The sequence below is a fragment of the Canis lupus genome, chromosome 12 (genome assembly GCF_048164855.1).
Source record: "Canis lupus baileyi chromosome 12, mCanLup2.hap1, whole genome shotgun sequence".
NCBI lineage: Eukaryota > Metazoa > Chordata > Mammalia > Carnivora > Canidae > Canis > Canis lupus.
In genome coordinates this window covers 65,664,378-65,683,817 of record NC_132849.1, presented here as the reverse complement: position 1 = coordinate 65,683,817, position 19,440 = coordinate 65,664,378, and the positions used below count along the sequence as shown (strand labels likewise).

General features: G+C 44.6%; 1 long non-coding RNA gene across 2 annotated transcripts in view; it reads left to right on the top strand.

Moving 5' to 3' along the window:
• Positions 1–476: 476 nt before the first annotated feature.
• LOC140600780 (uncharacterized) overlaps positions 477–19,440 on the top strand; it is a 34,734-nt gene continuing 15,770 nt past the window's right edge. For both annotated transcript variants that reach the window (XR_012003953.1, XR_012003952.1), the window contains exons 1-2: positions 477–693; positions 12,048–12,784. This is a non-coding gene — a long non-coding RNA (uncharacterized lncRNA). The remainder of the gene's footprint in view (positions 694–12,047; positions 12,785–19,440) is intronic.

Below are 19,440 nucleotides of genomic sequence, written 5' to 3'. Positions count from 1 at the left end.
GAGGCACTGTGCTGCTCCCTGATTCCTGGCCCTGATGGGCGGGATGCAGGTGGGGACGCTGGGTCCTCTGGCTCTGGGGCTGAGCATCCCACCCCCCAGTCTGCTGGGGCCTCCACAGAAGAACCCCGAAGCCCCCGGGTCTCCACAGCTTCTCTCAGAACCCTGCGTTCACTCTACCTGCACCCGAGCTTCTTTTGGTTTTCTTTTTTTATCTCAGGCTGTTGTGCCCAAGATTGTGAATCTGTGAATCTGAGAAATCACAAATCACCGAGAAGCCAACACCAATGCAAACACATGAGGGTTTATTTACAAGCTCGAGCTTGTGTCCAAGTATACCCAACACAGTGGAGCGGGGACTTGGACCCCGTGGTGGGTTTTAGTTTATTTTTAAGAGTTGGTCTCGGGGAACTCCTGAAGGGTGGAGTAATTCCTCAAGTTCTGTTTACATTTTGATATGGGGCCTTCAAGGGCATTGAGATCTGTTCTAATAGGGGCTTCCTGCCCTTGGACTGGGCTCAGTTTTTATTCTATTGTGGGCTTGCTGTGTCCTGACAGTGAGCATTCAGGAAGGAAATGATGGATGTGACTCCCTTCTCAGGTGCATCACAGAGAATAAATAAGGAGACTGAACAAAAAGAGCACAAGACATTGGGGGCTTCGTCCATATCAGAAGGGACTCCTCAGAACCACAGGGTAAGTGAATGGGTAGAATGGATGGTAGGGTCAGGGGAGGTGAGGCAGTTGGTGGTTAGGCTTAGGTTAGATGTTAGGTGTTTGTGATTAACCTTATGGTTACGGATTAGAGGTTAGGGTGAGGGATAAGGGTAAGGGTCAGTGGTTAGGAGTTAGGATGGGGGTTAGGGATTAGGGAATGAGGTTAGGGTTAGTGACAGTATTTAGAGTTAGGGTTAGGGTTATGCTTTAGGGTTTAGGGCAGGAGGTTTGGAGGTGGGTTTAGGGTTATGGTTACAGTTAGGGTTGGGTTTAGGTTTGCAGTTAGGGTGAGGTGTTAGGGTGTGAGTTAGGGTTAGGGGTAAGGGTTAGGGGTTAGGGTAAAATTTAGGGCTAGGTTTAGGGTTAGGGCAAGGGTTAGGTATAGGATAGGGGTTAGGGCTAGGGATAGGATTAGTATTTATTTAGGGTTTAGGGTCAGGTCAGGGTCAGGGTATGGTTTTGGAAAAGGGTAAGAGATAGGTATAGGGAGTGGTTTAGGAGTTAGTTTTAGGGTACAGGTTAGAGTAAAGTTTGGGGTATGAGATAGGATTGGTATTAGAGGGTTAGGGTTAGGGTACAGGTTAAGGTTAGGATAGGATTTGAGTACATTAAGTTAAGGTTAGGGTTAGAGGTTAGGGTTAGATTTAAGGTAGGGGTCAGGGTTAAGGGTTTAGAATAGGTTTAGGATATAGGGTGAGGGTTGGCATGAAGGTTCCATGAATGTGTTTTGGTCTTGGGGTTTGTGTTTGGTTTTCGATTAGTGATGGGTCTTGTTTAAGGGTTAGGTTAACATTAAGATTAAGCGTAGGGTTAGACTTATGTCTGTGTATGGTTAGAGTTTGGGTCTTGGAATGTGCCTGCACTGGGACTCCTAGCATCTTGGGCAGTTTAGTTTTATGCACTCTATTTAGGTTTTGGGTTCAAAGATAGCCTGACTCCACCAAGTCAGTGGCCTCCCCAGAGAATCAAAATCCTGGCTTCTGCTGGGGTGAGAATAGACATGGCAGGTTTCTCCCGAGCTGAGCTAAGGAGGGGGTTTGTGGCTCTAAAGACTCTTTATTTGGATTTTCATTTGCCTTTCTGATTTTATCTCTTGTGTGCACATGTTTTCTCTATACTACCAATTATTATTTTAAAGTTTTACTTGAATTCCTGTTTGTAAACACAGTATGATATAGTTTCAGGTTTACCACATAGTGGTTAGACCCCTGGATACAACGCCTGGTACTGGTCACAGGTGCCCTCCACTATCCCCATCCCCTGATTCACCATCCTCCCCACCTTCCCCTGGTATTTATTAGTTTATTCTCTGTGGTTAAGAGTGTGTATCTTGATTTGCTTCTCTCATGCCTCCTCCGCCCCTTTGCCAGTTTGTTTGGTTTCTCAAAATTCACATGTGAATGCAATTGTATGGTATTTGGTATCTGTCTTTCTCTGACTGAGTTCATTTAGCATAAATCCTTTCCACTCCTTCCACGTCACTGTAAATGGATTCATTTCATCCCTTCTGATGACTGAGTGATGTTGCGTGTGTATATTTACCACATCTTTCTGCCCATTCATCAGTCGATGGACATCTGGGCTGTATCCATAGTCTGGCTGTTGTTGATAACGCTGCTACAAACAGTGGGCTGCGTGTCCTTCCTCGAATCTACTAAAGTACTTCTCTATCCTCGGGATAAATACCTACCTGTGAAATTTTGGAATCGTAGGGTAGCTCTATTTTTAACTTCTTTTTTTAAATTTTTTTTATGATAGTCACAGAGAGAGAGGCAGAGACACAGGCAGAGGGAGAAGCAGGCTCCATGCCCTGGAGCCCAAAGTGGGATTCAATCCCGGGTCTCCAGGTTCGCACCCTGGGCCAAAGACAGGTACCAAACCACTGCACCACCCAGGGATCCAATTTTTTTAACTTCTCTAGGACCCTCCACACTGTTTTCCACAGTGGCTAAATGTGTTCGCATGCCCACCAGGAATGTAAGGAGGCTACCCTTTCTCCACACCTCACCAACACCTGATGTTTCTTGTGTTGTTAATTTTAGCCATTATGACAGCTCTCAGGTGACATATCATTGTGGTTTTGGTTTGCATTTCCCTGATGATGGGTGACGCTTTGTGTCTTTCTGTGAGTCTGGTGCCATCTGGCTGTCTTGTCAGAGACAAAGTCCATTCATTTTTCTGCCCATCTCTAGTTGCATAATTTGTTTTTAGGATCTTGAGATTTATATTTCCTTTATGTGTTTTGCATACTAACTCTTTATTGGATGTGTTGTTTACCAATATCTCCTTTCATTTTGTATGTTGCCTTTTAGCTTTGGTTGTTTCCTTCACTTTGCAGAAGCTTTTCATTTTGATCAAGTCCCAGTAGCATTTTTGCTTTTGTTCCCTCACCTCAGTGGCATATCTAGAAAGAAAAATCAGTGGCCAATGTCAAAGACGTTGCTGCCTATCTTTTCTTCTTTGATTGGTTTCAGGTCTCACATTTAGGTCTTTCATCCATTTTGAATTTATTTTTTATATATATGGTGTAAGAAAGTGGTCCAGTTTCATTCTTCTGCATGTGGCTGCCTGGTTTTCCCAACACCATTTATTCTTATCCTGGGGTCAGGGTTAGGGTTTGTTGAAGAGACTGTCTTTCTGCCATTGGATATTCCTTCCTGCCTTGTTATCCTTTATGGGTCATAGATACAGGTTTGTATCTTGTTTTGGCTTTCCATTCTGTTCTATTGATCTAAGCGTCTCCTGTTGGGAGAACCCTGATTGCTGATTCAATTTCTTTGCTGGTTATCTGTCTGTTCAAATTTCTTATTTCTTCATTTTTAATTTTTGCTATGTTATATATTTCTAGGAATTGATCTATTTCTTCCAGGTTCTAGGTTGCTGGCATATAATTTTTCATCATATTCTCTTATAATCGTTTGTATTTCTCTAGTGTTGTTTTTTATTTCTCTTTTCTCATCTGATTTTATTTGGGTCCTTTCTCAACTTTTTATCTTTTTTCTTTTTTAAATATTTTATTTATGTATTCATGAGAGACACAAAGATACAAAGGTATAGGCAGAGGGAAAATGAGGCTCCATGCGGGGAGCCTGATGTGGGACTTGAACCCCTAGGACCCCGGGATCATGACCTGAGCCAAACACATGCTCAACCACTGAGGCACCCAGGTGCCTTGCTGATTCAATTCCTTTGCTAGTAATGGGTCTGTTCACATTTTCTATTTCTTCCTATTTCAGTTTTGCTCATTTGCACATTTCTAGGGATTTGTCCATTTCTTCCAGGTCTCCCAGTTTGTTAGCGTATAATCTTTCATAGTATCCCCTTATAATTGTCTTATTTTTCTGATGTTGATTGTGATCTCTCTTCTCTCATTTGTGATTTTATTTATTTAGGTCTTTTCTCTTTTCTCGTCATAAGGCTGGCTAGGGCTTGATCCATTTTATTACTTATTTTAAAGAACTAGCTCTTAGTTCTGTTATTCCATTCTACTGTTTTGTTGTTTCTGTATTGTTTATTTCTGCTCTGATCTTAATTTTTTCCCCTTCTTTTGTAGGCTTTAGTCTTTGTTTACTATTCCTTTTTCAGCTCCTTCAGGTGTAGGGTTAGATTGTGTATTGGAGACTTCTTGTTTCTTGAGGTAGGCCTGTATTGCTATGTACTTCCCTCTTAGGACTGCCTTTGCTACATCCCAGAGGTTTGGAGAAACATGTTTTCATTTTCATTTGTTTTAAATTTCCTCTTTAATTTTCTGGTTGCTCCATTCATTCTCTAGTAGGATGATCATAAACGCCACGTATTTTTGGTCTGTCCAATTTTTTTCTTAGTGTCGACTTCCAGTTTCATAGCGCCTTGGTCTGAAAATGAACAGGGTGTGAAATCAACATTCTTGTACCTGTTGTACCTGTTGAGGGCTGATTTGTGGGCCCTGATATGATCTGTTCTGGAGAATGTCCCATATGCAATTGAACAGAATGTTTATTCTCCTTTTGGAACTAATATGCTAACTATATCTGTTGAGTCCCTGTTGCCCAGTGTGTCAAGGCTATTGTTCCCTTGTTGATTTTCTGCATAGACGATCGGTCCATTGCCATAAGTGGGTGTTGGAATCCTCTGTCAGTGTATTATTATCAGTGATTTCCTGTACGTTGGTTGTTAATCAGTTTCTATATTTAGGTACTCATGTTGGCAGCATAAATAGTTAGCTGTTTGATCTTGATAGTCTTTTTAATTATGAAATAATGTTCTTCTTCATCTCTTCTTACAATATTTGTTGTTTCTTTTTGAGATTAAAATATATTATTTACTTATTTTTGAGAGATACACAGAGAAGCAGAGGCAGAAACATAGGCAGAGGGAGAGGCAGGCTCCCCAAAGGGAGGGTGATGTGGGACTCGATCCTGGGATCCCAGGATCACACCCTAGCCTGAAGGCAGATGCTCAACCACTGAGCCACCAGGTGTCCCCCAGGGTTTGGTTTCAAATCTCGTTTGTCTGATATAAGTATGGGTCCTCCAGCTTTCTTTTGATATCCATTAGCGTGGTAGATGATTTTCCCTCCCCTGACTATCAATCTGCTGGTGTCTATAGGTCTAAGGTGAGCATCTTGTAGGCAGCATACAGATGGATCTTGTTTTTTTAATAATGATTTTATTTATCAGAGAGAGAGAGAGAGAGAGAGGCCGAAAATTAGGGAGAGAGAGAAGCAGACTCCCCACCAGGAGCCCAATATGGGACATGATCCCAGACTCCAGGATCACAGCCTGAGTCAAAGGCAGATGCTCAACCCCTTGAACGACCCAGGTATTCCAGATCCTGTGTTTTAAGCCACTCTGATACCCTATATCTTTTGATTGGAAAATTTAGTCTATCAGCATTAAGAGTGATTATTCACAGATATGAACTTTGTTCCTTTGTGTTACCAGAAGAGTTGGTGTTTCTGGTGATGTTCTCTGGTCCTTTCTAGTCTTTATTGCTTTTGGTCTCTTTTTTTCCCCCACTAGAAGAGTCCCTCTTAATCCCTTACTGGACTGGTTAAGTGGTCATGAAATCCTTGATATGTTGACTGTCCAGAAAATCTTTCTCTCTCCTTCCCTCCTGAATGACACCCTTGCTGAAGCAAGAATTCATACAAATTGGACTCCAATAAAAAGGAATTTAAAAACATAAAATAAATTTTTGGTCTTATGATTGAGGAAAATGGCATTTAGGAGGAAAACCAGAAGCTAAGAGAGAGGAGGACAGATTTCACCATCCGTAGCCATCACAGGGACATGGTGTCCTTTCCATGAAGGGGCCTCCCCTCCGTAGGATTCTTCCTGCACCTCTGTGCTCCTTGTTGGAAACCAGCAAGCATATCTCTGTATCTCTAGCACCTCTGCAGTCATTGGTTTATTGCATCTTCCATGTATCCTACTGGTGACAACAGCGTCGTGTATGTAACCATCTGGCTCCTGTTAGACAACATTGGGGGGGATTCCGACTTCTGTTGGTTTTGGGGTGTGTGTGTGTCTATCACATGTAGCTATCACGTGCAGGTATCTGATCCTCTGGCTGGGTCACCCAAATGCCGAAATGGTTGGCACAACATCATTTCTGGTGCTGGCGCTGGGCAGATAGCTGGGCTCTCCTTGCCGACTCGGGGCTCGCTCCTGCAGTGACTTCCCACTGGAGGGTCAGCTGAGCTGGAAGGTCCAACTCGGCCAAATTCCCATGTCCTCAGGGGGTCCCGCTGAGCACCTGCTGTTTCTCTTCTCCCAGATGTCTCTCCAGCAGGGAGCCAGACCTCAGCGCCGCCCTGGGGGGAGATCCTGAGGAGCTGGCTGCCCATGGCGGGGAGCCCTGTTGCTGCCTGTGTATGGGAGTCGAGTTGGGGTCTGGGCTGGGGTTCTTGGTCCCCTGTGCTGCCTGGCCTTCTGGCGAGCCCCATGCTCACCCAGCCCTTACTCACTAGGGTGAGGAGGGTGCCCTCTACACACTGGTGTGAGAGATCCAGCACCACAAGCTGTGCACAGTGAGTCCACCTGGTGAGGGTGGTCCAGGTTCATGAGCTGCAAGTGTGGGACCCAGGAAAGTTAACAAAAATCCCCTACCCCTGGACAAGCAGAGCAGGACTGATTCCATTTTGTGCTACACCCACCTCCTCCCCTATGACCCCCACATGAGCTGTTTATTGCTTAAGGCGCTGCCCCACCCTAGTCAGGCCGCTAGGTACACCCTAATCGGAAATCGGCTCATAACAATGTAACCCTGCTTTGTGCCCCCCAAAACTGTGCGACGATTCTGACCAAAGTAATAGGCCAGCTCAAGTGGATACTATTTGGTAAGGTGTAATTCAATTGGCCACCTGCCTGTGGACCATCATGACTGTGCAACTTTCTGCATATCCCATGGGCCACTGGCCCCTATAAAGCTGTTATGCCTCTTATTCTCGGGATCCACGTCCCTGCTCCGCTGTGTTTGGTGAAATTATACCCAAGCTCCAGCTTGTAAAGAAACCCTCGGGAGTTTCCATCGGTGTTGGCTCCTTGGTGGTTTCCCTGATTTACAATCTTGGGCACAACACCAGGGCCTGGTGTCCTGACATCCCTTCCAGGGCCACGCTGACCGCCCCACAGGCCCTTTGTGCCCCAGGCACACAGGCACGGGGATGCGAGGACGGGAGGAAGTGCCCCGGAACTCGGCCATCCTTGGCCCCCAGGACAGAGGGAGCACAGACCTACCAGGTCGCTGTGCACAGACCCTGGTGACCTGAAGCTCCCTGGCTGTCACTCTGTCCCAGCCCCACCTGGCCTGGGGGACACAGCCTGAGTCTAAGTAAAGTCTGTGGGTTCCTGACCCTGACGTCTGGCTGCCCCTGGAAGGCACGTGGGGACGTCAGCTCTGTGTACCTGGTGGCGCCCCTGCAGGGGCTATTTAGGGCCTGGATGGTGCCCCCCTCCTCCTCTCTGGGAGTCTCTTCACGCCCCATGCACAGAGTTCTGGGATACACAGAAACGGGCTGGCTGTGCATTTTTTCACAACACTTTATTGACTTTTTACAGCAAAGGGGCTCAGAGCGTAATGCACGCCTTCCCCTGGGGAGGGAGACCTTTCTGTCCTTTAGGGGAGGGCAATAATCACACGGTGTGGAGAGGCGGGTGCTAGAGTCCACATTGTGGGAACATGTGTGGACTCCGGGTGGGGGCGTTTGTCCTGAGATTTCAGCCTGAGTGACTGTTCTGAGGACAGCAGAGATGACCTGGACCTGCAGCTCATGGGCTCCTGTACTGGGGCCCCGCAGGACAGCTGGACACCTGCCTTGGGCCCTCTGGGGCCCCAATACCTGGAAGAGTCTGCCTCCTGGTGTGGGGTTGGGTGGGGCCAACCGGCCTATCCATCCTTTCCCTACCCTGGGGTGTCCCGGGATCCCCCAGTCTGCCCTAGGTTAGCGACCTGGATCTGTGGGGCATGCCCAGGGCCCAGGAGGCCACATCCACCTGTGAGAGGGCTCGCTCAGCCTGGGGCCAGAATCCAGGGCTGGCCAGGACCATGGGGACCTGGATCCCATTAGTCTTTTTGTTGGGCCTGGGAGGGGCTCAATTCAACCTAGTCCCCACAGAGCACAGAGCCAGGTCAGCCCAGGTCCCTCTGGGTTAGGGGCTGGTGTCCTGTGCAGGGTGTGCCGCCCTCCAGGACAGACAGTGGGTGGAGGCAGGGCCCAATGTATCCTCTGCACCACTCACCTACACCCAGCCTTTCGGGGATCTCTGCCTTCCCTCCTCCCTGCAACCTCTGGGTTCTCTATGGGACAATCAGGCTTCTGGTGGGAGCAGGGTATCCAGAAAACGCCAGGGAGGCTGAGCATGTCCCACAGGGGGCAGCTGCCCTGGGTCCTTGCTGGGGGCCGATGGTGTGGGGGTGGATGTTGTGGGGTAGGGATATGATGTTGGTGGTATATTAGGAAGGTACAAATATTAGCCTTGAATCAATATTAAAATATTCTCATTAACCAAAGACCATACTTTATTCAGATTTCCTTAGTTTTTGCTAAGTTACCATCCCTCATATCCCATTCCATTTGTCCTCATGTTTTCTTAGGCTCCTCTGGATTGTGACAGTCTTTCTGCCTTTCCTTATTGTTGTTGAACTGCAACACTTTGAGAAGTAGAGTATTTTGTAAAATTTACCTCAGTTAGGAAATGTCTGTTATCTCATGATTAAACTCTTTTTGTGGATTATATAAAGAGATATACTGCCATTTTAATTATATCATATAAAGGATAGATATTATCAACATGATTTATCAGTCTTGGTATCAATCTGATCATCTTGCTGAGGTAGTGTTTGTCAGCTTTCTCCGTAGTAAAGTGATTATTATTATTATTATTATATTATCATTTTTATATACACATTTTCATATTCTATTTTGTAGAAGGAAGTTACTATGTGTATTCCATACATATGAGTGGGAGGCTATGCTAATCAACTTGAGGGTGGAATGTCTGTACAACTTCTTTGAAATTCTTCTACATGGGAGATTTCTCTTCCTTCTGGGTTTGTTTTTTTGTTTCTTTTTAAAGATGTCATTTATTTATTTGAAAGAGAGAGGAGAGAAAAACCAATAGCGAGAGGGGCAGATGTAGAGGGAGAAGCAGGTTCCCTGCAAACAGGGAGCCTGCCTTGGGAATTGGATCATGATCTGAGCCTAAGACAATAGCTTATGTGACTGAGCCACCCAGATGCCACTTTTTCTTTCTTTTTCTTTTTTTAGTAATAAATTTACTTTTATTGGTATTCAATTTGCCCACATACAGAATAACACCCAGTGCTCAGCCCGTCAGTACACGTCACACATTCACCCCCACCCCCACCCTCCTCCCCTTCCATCACCCCTAGTTCATTTCCCAGAGTTAGGAGTCTTTATGTTCTGTCTCCCTTTCTGATATTTCCCACACATTTCTTCTACTTCCCTTATATTCCCTTCACTATCATCTATATTCCCCAAATGAATGAGAACATACAATGTTTGTCCTTCTCCGATTGACTTACTTCACTCAGCATAATACATTCCAGTTCCATCCACGTTGAAGCAAATGGTGGGTATTTGTTGTTTCTAATGTCTGAGAAAGGCCCACCTTTTCTCTCTCTTCATCTTCTGAGTCTCCTATGGTATGAATGTTATTGTTAATAAGTGGATGACTTCCCTACGTCTGTCTCTGTGGTCCATAACCATTCTTGTTTTGAAGGCTTCCACTTGGGACTGCATCTCAGTTATACCATTTTTAACATTGGCCTGACTAGATTTTAGTTCTTTTATTTCTACAGTAAAGGTTTCTCTAGTTTTCTTCTGTGCTCTTTTTCTAGCCCAGCTGTTGTCTTTATAATCATTGTTTTAAACTGTATTTAGACATCATATATGTGTATTGATGAACTTCCTGGCTGTGAGTAGACCTCATGTTATTGAGGTGATTTTCTCCATCTCATTATTTGTTCCAGAAAAGAAAGAAGGAAGAAAAAGAAAAAACAAGAAAAACAATAACAACTGCCCTCCCCCCAAAAAAACAAAACAAAACAAAATAAAACCCAGATTATTTTGGCCTGCTTGTTAAAAGATTCTAAATCCCAAAATAGAAACAATTAAAGTGATCCCTGGGTGACACAGCGGTTTAGTGCCTGCCTTTGGCCCAGGGCACAATCCTGTAGACTCTGGATCAAATCCCACGTCGGGGTCCCAGTGCATGGAGCCTGCTTCTCCCTCTGCCTGTGTCTCTGCCTCTCTCTCTCTCTCTCTCTTTCTTTCTGTTTGTGACTATCATAAATAAATTGAAAAAAATTTAAAAAAGAATCACAATTAAAGTACTATGAAAGCATAAATAAGAAATATATAAGGTACATACATAGAAATTAAAATAAGGCAATTAATAAAAAAGAATCAAAGAAAATAAATGAAAAAAGAGCACAAAGTACAAAGGAATCTAGACCCTACTTTCCAGGCAGAGCTTTAGCTCTGCAGCCACTGTGGTCCAACAACTTGGTGGCAACGAATGCTCTGTGTGGGGTCTGGGGATGGGCCATGGCGCTGATTGTCAGGTGCACATCTGCCTGGGAGATGCACCTGCGCGGGTCAGAGGCGGGGTGGGGGTCAGCGCCTCTGGGCTCAGTGGGCTGTGCTGCCCTGTTCCTGAGACCTGGCCCTGATAGGCGGATGCGGGTGGGGTCTCTGGGTCCTCTGGCTCTGGGGCAGAGCATCCCCCACCCCAGTCTGCTGGGGACTCCACAGAAGAGCGGCCAAGCCCCCAGGTCTCCGCGGCTTCTCTCAGAACCCTGCGTTCACTCTACCTGTGTCCGAGCTTCTTTTGGTTTTGTTTTTTTATCTCAGACTGTTATGCCCAAGATTGCTAATCCGAGAAACCACCGAGAAGCTGACACCAAGGCAAACACATGAGAGTTTATTTACAAGCTTGAGCTTGTGTCCAAGTATACCCGACAGAGCGGAGCAGGGACTTGGACCCTGAGGTGGGTTTTAGCTTAGTTTAAAGAGTTGGTCTCGGGGTACTCCCGAAGGGCTGGAGCAATTCCTCAAGTTCTTTTTTTTTTTTAAACTTCTTTTTTTTTTAAATATTTTATTTTTTTTATGATAGTCACAGAGAGAGAGAGAGAGGCAGAGACACAGGCAGAGGGAGAAGCAGGCTCCATGCACCGGGATCCCGACGTGGGATTCGATCCTGGGTCTCCAGGATAGCGCCCTGGGCCAAAGGCAGGTGCCAAACCGCTGTGCCAACCCAGGGATCCCCCTCAAGTTCTGTTTACATTTTGATATGGGGCCTTCAAAGGCATTGAGATCTATTCTCATTCTAATAGGGGCTTCCTGCACTTGGCCTGGGCTCAGTTTTTATTCTATTGTGGGGCTTTCCAGGGTATTAAGCTGTAAACTTTTGTTATTTTCCTGTAACTGAAGTAATGTAAATTTCAGCTCTTCTTCACAGGGGCCTGGGATGGCTGGACTTGTGGAATGCTGAACTTACAGTGGAAAGGCCTTCATTTTCTCGGCCTCCTTGTGTCCCTTCCCATCCTATCTAGCTCCTTCCCCCTTCCCCAGAGCTCCTAAGAGAGCAATTGCTAATGATCTCAGCCTGGCAGCTTGTGTAAGGGGACAGGCCCAGGGATTTGGGTTCAGGAAGACCTGGGGCTCGGGCGTCCCAGCTATGCAGCGGGATTTGATGCTGCAACTCTTATTCCCTAAGGCTATCTTGACAACTGACTTTGTACATAGAAAAGCTGTCCTTTCTCTTTATAAGACAAAGAGCGAGTCAAAGTGTTTTTTTCTCTGCCCATCTGATTGCTCATATTCCCAGGATAGATGTGGGCCCACATCCACCCTGACAGGAACACCTGGGCCGCTTCAGGACCTGCAGGGAGGCTTCAGGAAGCTGTGGTGCTGCGTCCACTCTGGCAGGAGCTCCCGGGCCACTCAGGACATAATTTGAGTCTTCTGGAAGGTGGGGGCCGCATCCATGGTGTCAGGAGCCCTGGCCTCCTCAGAATCCACAGTGAGGCTATGGGAGGACTGGGGGCCACGCCCACACAACAGGACGCTGACGTCCTCAGGACCCCCAGTGTAGACTTCGGGAAATATGGGGATGCTTCCATGCAGACAGAAGAGCCCAGCCTTATCAGGGCCTGTGGTGAGGCGTAAGAAAAATGTGGGTGCCGAATCCAAACTGACAGGAGTCTCCAGCCTCTTTAGGATCAGCACTTTGGCTTCAGGACATATGGGGCTGCGTCTATGCTGACAGGAGCCCACAGCCCCCTCAGGACGCGCAGTGAGTTTTCTGGGGGCCATGGGGCCATGTCCAGGCTGACAGGAGCCCTCGGCCTCCTGAGGACCTGCTGTGAGGCTTCCAGAGGATGTGAGGCATAGTCCACAGTGACAGGAGACCCGTGTCCTCAGGACCTGCTGACTATGACCCAAGAACACGTGGGGCCACATCCACACTCACAGGATCCTGGCTTCCTCAGGACCCCCTGGAGGACTCTGGAGGTGCCGTTGGGGGCCACGTCCACATCAGAAGGGACTCCTCAGAACCACAGGGTAAGTGAATGGGTAGAATGAATGGTAGGGTCAGGGGAGGGGAGGCAGTTGGTGGTTAAGTTAGGTTAGATGTTAGGGTTTAGTGATTATGCTTATGGTTACAGATTAGAGGATAGCGTGAGGGATAAGGGTAAGGGTCAATGGTTAGGAGTTAGGCTGGGGGTTAGGGATTAGGGAAAGGGGTTAGGGTTAGTGTTAGGGACAGATTTAGAGTTAGGGTTAGGGTTTAGGCTTAGGGATTAGGGCAGGATGTTAGGAGTTGGGGTTAGGGTTATGGTTGGTGTTAGGGTTGTGATTAGGTTTGCAGTTAGGGTTAGGGGTTAGGGTGTGAGTTAGGGTTAGGGGTTAGCGTTAAGGGTTAGAGTTAAAGTTAGGCCTAGGTTTAGGGTTAGGGTGAGGGTTAGGCTTAGGATAGGGTTTAGTGCTAGGGTTAGTGTTTGGTTAGGGGTTAGGGATAGGGTCAGGTCAGGGTTCAGGGTAGGGTCAGGGTATGGTTTTGGAAAAGGGTAAGAGATAGGGTTAGGCAGTGGGTTAGGGATTAGATTTAGGGTATGGGTAGTGTACAGTTTGGGGTATGAGATAGGGTTAGTATTAGAGGGTTAGGGTTAGGGTACAAATTAAGGTTAGGAATAGGATTTGAGTACATTAAGTTAGGGTTAGAGGTTAGGGTTACGGTTAGATTTAAGGTAAGGGTCAGAGTTAAGGAAACCTCAGAATAGGTTTAGGAGTTAGGGTGTGGCTTGGCAGGTAGGTTCAGTGAATGTGGTTTGGTCTTGGGGTTTGTGTTTGGTTTTTGATTAGTGATAGTTCTTGTTTAAGTGTTAGGTTAACATTAGGCTTAAGTGTAGGGTAAGGGTTATGTCTGTGTATGGTTAGAGTTTGTGTCTTGGCATGTGCCTGCACTGGGACTCCTAGCATCTTGGGCAGTTTAGTTTTATGCACTCTATTTAGGTTTTGGTTTCAAAGATAGCCTGATTCCACCAAGTCAGTGGCCTCCCCAGAGAATCAAAATCCAGTCTTCTCTGGGGTGAGAATAGGCATGGCAGGATTCTCGTGAGCTGAGCGAAGGAGGGGATTTGTGGCTCTAAAGACTCTTTGTTTGGATTTTCAGTTGCCTTTCTGATTTTATCTCTTGTGTGCACATGTTTTCTCTATACTACCAATTATTATTTTAAAGTTTTACTTGAATTCCTCTTTGTAAACACAGTATGATATAGTTTCAGGTTTACCACATAGTGATTCAACCCTTGAATACAACGCCTGGTACTGGTCAGAGGTGCCCTCCACTATCCCCATCCCCTGATTTCACACCCCCCACCTTCCTCTGGTATTTATTAGTTTATTCTCTGTGGTTAAGAGTGTGTTTCTTGGTTTGCATGTCTCATCTCACCCTTTGCCCCTTTGCCAGTTTGTTTGGTTTCTTAAAATTCACATGTGAATGCAATTGTATGGTATTTGGAATCTGTATTCTCTGACTGACTGAGTTCATTTAGCATAAGTCCCCTCCACTTCTCCCACGTCATTGTAAATGGCTTCATTTCATCCCTTCTGATGACCCAGTGATGTCGCAGTGTGTATATTTACCACATCGTCTCTGCCCATTCATCTGTCGATGGACATCTCGGCTCTATACACAGTTTCGCTGTTGTTGATAACGCTGCTACCAACACTGGGCTGCATGTTCCTCTTAAAATCTACTAAACTACTTTTGTATCCTCGGGGTAAATACCTAGCTGTGCAATTTTGGAATCGTAGGGTAGCTCTATTTTTAACGTCTTTTTTAAAATTTTTTTTATGATAGTCACAGAGACAAAGGCAGAGACACAGGGAGAGAAAGAAGCAGGCTACATGCACTGGGAGCCCGAAGTGGGATTCGATCCCGGGTCTCAGGGATCACGCCCTGGTCCAAAGGCAGGCACCAAACCACTGCGCCACCCAGGGATCCCCTATTTTTAATTTCTCGAGGACCCTCCAGACTGTTTTCCACACTGGCTTCACCTTTATTTATGTATTCATGAGAGACACAGAGAAGCAGAGTTATAGGCAGAGGGAAAATGAGGCTTCATGCAGGGAGTCTGATGTAGGACGTGATCCCCCAGGACCCCGGGAACATGACCTGAGCCAAGGCAGATGCTCAACCACTGAGGCACCCAGGTGCCTTACTGATTCAATTTCTTCGTTAGTTATGGGTCTGTTCATATTTTCTATTTCTTCCTATTTCAGTTTTGCTCGTTTGCACATTTCTAGGGTTTTGTCCATTTCTTCCAGGTCTCCCAGTTTGTTAGTGTATAATCTTTCATATATTCACTTATAATCATCTTATTTTTCTGGTGTTGATTGTGATCTCTCTTCTCTCATTTGTGATTTTATTTATTTAGGTTTTCTCTTTTCTCGTTGATAAGGCTGGCTAGGGCTTGATCCATTTTATTAATTAATTTTTGAAGAACCAGCTCTTAGTTTCGTTATTCCATTCTAATGTTTTGTTTTTTCTGCATTGTTTATTTCTTCTCTCATCTTTATTTTTTCCCTTCTGTAGGATTTAGGCTTTGTTTCCTATTCCTTTACCAGCTCCTTTAGGTGTAGGGTTAGGTTGTGTATTGGAGACTTCTTGTTTCTTTAGGCCTGTATTGCTATGTACTTCCCTCTTAGGACTGCCTTTGCTACATCCCAGAGGTTTGGAGAAACATGTTTTCATTTTCATTTGTTTTAGATTTCCTTGTTAATTTCCTGGTTGCTCCATTCATTCTCTAGTAGGATGTTCATAATCTCCATGTATTATTGGTCTGTCCAATTTTTTTTCTTACTGTCGACTTCCAGTTTCATAGCATTGTGGTCCGAAAATGTACAAGGGGTGATATCAACCTTCTTGTACCTGTTGTACCTGTTGAGGGCCCATGATATGATCTTTTCTGGAGAATGTCCCATGTGAACTTGAAAGGAATGTGTATTCTGCTTTAGGAAGAAATGTTCAGACTATATCTGTTGAGTCCCTGTCATCCAGTGTGTCAAGGCTATTGTTCCCCTGTTGATTTTCTGCATAGACGATCTGTCCATTGCCATAAGTGGGTGTTAAAATCCCCTGTCATTGTATTATTATCAGTGATTTCCTGTATGTTTGTTGTTAATTGGTTTCTATATTTAGGTACTCCTATGTTGGCAGCATAAATGTTTAGCTGTTTGAACTTTTTTTTTTAGTAAATTTATTTTTTATTGGTGTTCAATTGACCAACAAACAGAATAACACCCATGCTCATCCCGGCAAGTGCCCCCCTCAGTGCCCGTCACCAATTCACCCGCACCCCGTGCCCTCCTCCCCTCCCAGCATCCCTAGTTACTTTCTCAGAGTTAGGAGTCTTTATGTTCTGTCTCCATTTCTCATATTTCCCACACATTTCTTCTCCATTCCCTTATATTCCTTTTCACTATTATTTATATTAACGCATTGAATGACAACATACATTTGTCCTTCTCCGATTGACTTACTTCACTCAGCATAATACCCTCCAGTTCCATCCACGTTGAAGCAAATGGTGGGTATTTGTCGTTTCTAATGGCTGAGGAATATTCCATTGTATACATAAACCACATCTTCTTTATTCATTCATCTTTCAATGGACACCATGGCTCCATCCACAGTGTCGCTATTGTGGACATTCGTGGTAAAAACATCGGGGTGCAGGTGTCCCGGCGTTTCATTGCATCTGAATATTTTGGGTAAATAGGGAAGAGTGCAATTTCTGGGTCATAGGGCAGGTCTATTTTTAACTCTTTGAGGAACCTCCACACAGTTTTCCGGAGTTGCTGCACCAGTTCACATTCTCACCAACAGTGTAAGAGGGTTCCCTTTTCTCCGCATCCTCTCCAACATTTGTGGTTTCCGGCCTTGTTAATTTTCCCCATTCTCACTGGTGTGAGGTGGTATCTCATTGTAGTTTTGATTTCTATTTCCCTGAGGCAAGTGATGCAGAGCATTTTCTCATGTGCATGTTGGCCATGTCAGTGTCTCCCTCTGTGAGATTTCTCTTCATGTCTCTTGCCCATTTCATGATTGGATTCTTTGTCTTTTTAGTGTTGATTTTAAGAAGTTCTTTATAGGTCTTTGAAACTAGCCCTTTATCTGATACATCATTTGCAAATATCTTCTCCCATTCTGTAGGTTATCTTTTAGTTTTGTTGACTGTATCCTTTGCTGTGCAAAAGCTTCTTATCTTGATGAAATCACAACAGTTCATTTTTGCTTTTGTTTCTTTTGCCTTCGTGGATGTATCTTGCAAGAAGTTGCTGTGGCCAAGTTCAAAAAGGGTGTTGCCTGTGTTCTCCTCTAGGATTTTGATGGACTCTTGTCTCACATTTAGATCTTTCATCCATTTTCAGATTATCTTTGTGTATGGTGAAAGAGAGTGGTCTAGTTTCATTCTTCTGCATGTGGATGTCCATTTTCCCAGCCCAATTTATTGAAGAGACTGTCTTTCTTCCAATGGATAGTCTTTCCTCCTTTATCGAATATTAGTTGACCATAAAGTTCAAGGTCCACTTCTGGGTTCTCTATTCTGTTCCATTGATCTATTTGTCTGTTTTTGTGCCAGTACCACACTGTCTTGATGACCACAGCTTTGTAGTACACCCTGAAATCTGGCATTCTGATGTCCCCATATAAGGTTGTCTTTTTTAAATTCCCCTGGCTATTCGGGGTCTTTTCTGATTCCACACAAATATTAAAATAGTTTGTTCTAACTCTCTGAAGAAAGTCCATGGTATTTTGATAGGGTTTGCATTAAACGTGTTCATTGCCTGGGTACCATTGACATTTTCACAATGATAATTCTGCCAATCCATGAGCATGGAATATTTTTCCATCTCTTTTGTCTTCCTCAATTTCTTTCAGAAGTGTTCTATTGTTTTTAGGGTATATCCTTTACCTCCTTGGTTAGGTTTATTCCTAGGTATCTTAAGCTTTTTGGTGCAATTGTAAATGAAATTGACTCCTTAATTTCTCTTTCTTCAGTCTCATTGTCAGTGTATAGAAATGCCATTGATTTCTGGGCATTGATTTTGTATCCTGCAACGCTACCAAATTGCTGTATGTGTTCTAGCAATCTTGGGGTGGAGGCTTTTGGGTTTTCTAGGTAAAGTATTATGTCATCTGAGAAGAGGGAGTGTTTGACTACTTCTTTGCCAATTTGAATGCCTTTAATGTCTTTTTGCTGTCTGCTGAGGCTGGGACTTCCAGTACTATGTTGAATAGCAGTGGGAGAGTGGACATCCCTGTCTTGTTCCTGATCTTTGGGGAAAGGCCTCCAGTGCAGCCCCACTGAGAATGATATTTGCTGTGGGCTTTTCCTAGATTGCTTTTAAGATGACGAGAAATGTTCCTTCTCTCCCTATGCTCTGAAGTGTTTTGATCAGGAATGGATGCTCTATTTTGTCAATTGCTTTCTCTGCATCTAATGAGAGGATCATATGGTTCTTGGTTTGTCTCTTGCTGATATGATGAATCACATTGATTGTTTGAAGAGTGTTGAACCAGCCTGTGTTCCGAGGATAAATCCTACTTGGTCATGGTGAATAATTTTCTTAATGTACTTTTGGATCCTATTGGCTAGTATCTTGTTGAGAATTTTTGCATCCATGTTCATCATGGCTATTGGTCTGTAATTCTCCTTTTTGGTGGGGTCTTTGTCTGGTTTTGGAATTAAGGTGATGCTGGCCTCATGGAATGAATTTGGAAGTACTCTATCTCTTTCTAACTTTCCAAACAGCTTTAGTAGGATAGGTATGGTTTCTTCTTTAAACGTTTGATAGAATTCCCCTGGGAAGCCATCTGGCCCTGGACGTTTGTGTCCTGGGACGTTTTGAAAGACTGCTTCAATTTCCTACCTGGTTTTTGGCCTGTTCAGGTTTTGTATTTCTTCCTGTTCCAGTTCTGTCAGTTTCTGGCTCCAGGAATGCGTCCATTTCTTCTAGATTGCCTAATTTATTGGTGTATGGCTGGTCATAATATGTTTTTAAAATCCTTTGTATTTCCTTGGTGTTGGTAGTGACATCTCCTTTCTCATTCATGATTTTATTAATTTGAATATTCTCTCTCTTCTTTTTTTTTTTAATTTTTTTTTATTTATTCATGATAGGCACACAGTGAGAGAGAGAGAGGCAGAGACACAGGCAGAGGGAGAAGCAGGCTCCATGCACCGGGAGCCTGACGTGGGACTCGATCCCGGGTCTCCAGGATCGCGCCCTGGGCCAAAGGCAGGCGCCAAACCACTGCACCACCCAGGGATCCCTTCTCTCTCTTCTTTTTAATAAGGTTGGCTAATGGTCTATCTATCTTATTAATTCATTCAACGAACCAACTCCTCCTTCCGTTGATCTGTTCCACAGTTCTTCTGGTCTCAATTTCCTTGAGTTCTGCTCGAATGTTAATTAACTCCATTCTTCTGTTGGGTGTAGGATCTATCTGCTTTTTTTTCCTCTAGCCTCTTTATGTGTAAGGTTAGCTTTTGTATTTGAGTAGTTTCGCCTTTTGGAATAGATGCTTATATTGTGATGTATTTCCCCCTTAGGACTGCTTTTGCTGCAAGCCAAATATTTTAATGGTTGTATGTTCATTCTCATTAGTTTCCATGAATCTTTTTAATCCTTCCTTAATTTCCTGGTTG